This window comes from Littorina saxatilis, linkage group LG2 (assembly GCF_037325665.1).
Source record: "Littorina saxatilis isolate snail1 linkage group LG2, US_GU_Lsax_2.0, whole genome shotgun sequence".
NCBI lineage: Eukaryota > Metazoa > Mollusca > Gastropoda > Littorinimorpha > Littorinidae > Littorina > Littorina saxatilis.
This window is the reverse complement of record NC_090246.1, coordinates 48,622,436-48,624,935: the sequence shown is the minus strand read 5'-3', so window position 1 is coordinate 48,624,935 and position 2,500 is coordinate 48,622,436. Positions and strand designations below refer to the sequence as shown.

Below are 2,500 nucleotides of genomic sequence, written 5' to 3'. Positions count from 1 at the left end.
AAATACGTTAAAATTAATATTAAAAGTCCTACGGTTTTGAGCCATTAAGGACTTGAGTGTTTGTCCGCTTTCAAAAAGAGGAAAGAAAGAAACAAAAAATAAGGAGAGGAGGGCAGGGGGTGGGGTTGAGTTGATAATGCTCTGTGGAATTTGTTAAAATGAAAAGTAGTTAAGATGTTTCTTGGTAAGAATTATAAGTCTGTATTCTATATCTTGAATAACGGGCTTGTAATATTATTTTTATTTTTTTTTCAAATCGAGTTAAAAAGTGGAACCTTTCAGGATCACCAATAAAACCAAATAGATGAGCAAGTAAGAGGAACACGAACAATAAATCTCAAAACTTTTTACAAATAAAAGGATTAAGATGTAAGCCACGAAGGCCGTGGTAATAAAAACAATATGTACAGTTTGGCGACTAGTGGGCCTTGGGTGAGGATATGTTGTCTAGAAGGTAGTCGCTGAAATCAGGAGGGATGGCGGGAGCCACTCGACCTCAAACTGAAACACGCTGATGTGATAATCTGGGCTTAGTTATACCCACAGCCCCATGTCCGAGTCCCTGACCAGTCGGCACAGCAGCAAGCTGTGTGACCAGCCTAGAGAACTGCTACTGCGCAGATAATCCTGGGGACTCAGACCATGGAGCTGCATATGGTCATATGGTCATAATAAGGTTTTAAAGGTAATTCTATTTGTAGCGCATGGAGCGAAAATGTGTTGAAATGAATAGGGTTCTCCACAATGGCAGGACTTGTTAAAGATATGGAAGCGGCAGCCGCCGGCACGGAGGCGTCTGAAGATAGTGAGGAGGTTTGTTGGGAGATCGGGGTGTAGATCGTTCATATCAATGGGTTGATAGGACAGAGATGTTACGTACTGACTTCGAATGAGTTTACGGATTTTACTGTAGAACTCGGTTACTGAGTAGCCGATGTTAGTGTTAGCTGGGCTAGATTCTGCCGCTTCTTTGGCAGCGACATCCGCCAGTTCATTTCCCCGGACCCCTACGTGAGAGGGGACCCAGAGAAATGATACGGATGTGCCGGATGAGATTACAAATACACAAAAGCCGCCAGACCACATCACAAACAGAACTGAACAATCCCCAGGTGTTGCTCACATAGACACACACACACACACACACACACACACACACACACACACACACACACACACACACAAACACAGAGAAGCCGTATCTATAGAGAGATAGATGACAGTGTATTTTTCGCGTGGCTATAAATTGATTCGACCTTTGCACTTTTACAGTGAGGATAATTTACGGGTCCAATTTACGTTCTGGACACTGCGGTGACCTTCTAAAAATAGTAACAGAACGCCGGGAATATCCGAAGACGCTGCACTCATACTATAGTGCACCATACGAAGGAAGGGAGGTAAACGCTGAAAACCTGGAGAAGATGAGAAGATAAGGAAGAGTTACTTATAATGGTGAAATGAACACAAAAACCAAAATCGGTTCAGCGCTGCGCGCTGAGAGCACGTGTTGAAATATCTCATCGATGATATTGTGTCCGGGGTGTAGCTGAATACGGTGTCCAAATTTGAAAAAGATCCACCGAGAACTTTGGCTTTGGTGTGTCGGTATGGGGGCCCGGGTAGCTGAGGTGGAACCAAAGTCGGTTCAGCGCGCACAAAATCGGTTCAGCGCTGCGCGCTGAGAGCACGTGTGGAAATATCGACCAGGTTGTGTCCTGTCCCGGGTCTACCTGAATATGCCCACCAAATTTGAAGCAGATCCATCGAGAACTTTGGCCGTGCATCGCGAACTCACACACAGACACACACACAGACACACAGACACACACACACACAGACACAAGTCGTATATATATATAGATATATATATATATATATATATTTTTTTTTTCATTTGTCCAAAGCATCAGTGTTCATTATATCCACACAAAAACACTCAAAGCTTTAATAACACATTTACTCATGCATGTGTATTCAGCATTGTTTTCACTACGTTACATATACGACGCTTTATATTTGTGTATAATATGTAATGTGTAAATATTCATATGTTGTTGTTTTTCTCTACCTTTTTTTCTACGTTAATATCCGTGTAAATATGTGATTAGATTAGTCCCCTCTCTGGGCGAGGGCTGGTTGAAAAAAAGCTCGTTGTAAGTTGCTTATGCCACAATCCTCGAAAAATAAAATTTGATTTGATTTGATTTGATTTGATTTGATCTCTCTCATTCTCTCACGTCTTTTTCACTCCCTACCTCTCTTTCTACCTCCCCCCATATTCTCTCTACCCCCTCTCTCCCTTTTTATCAGGATAACGAATTGCATTCAATAAAGTTTTTCTTTTCTTCTCAGTTTCTTGTTGAAAAAAGAATGAAGTGTTATTTTGGGTATTAATTTGTTTGTCATTTTGCTTGATTTCATGTCACAAGGAGCAAAATCCAGAGATCAGTACTGTAATCACCCGCAATTGATATTTGTCTGTTGTATATCTTGTTTG

At 41.5% G+C, this 2,500-nt stretch overlaps 1 long non-coding RNA gene across 1 annotated transcript in view; it reads left to right on the top strand.

The window, feature by feature from the left end:
• LOC138959114 (uncharacterized) overlaps positions 1–2,500 on the top strand; it is a 5,468-nt gene that overhangs the window by 616 nt on the left and 2,352 nt on the right. The gene's annotated exons all lie outside the window — the stretch shown is intronic.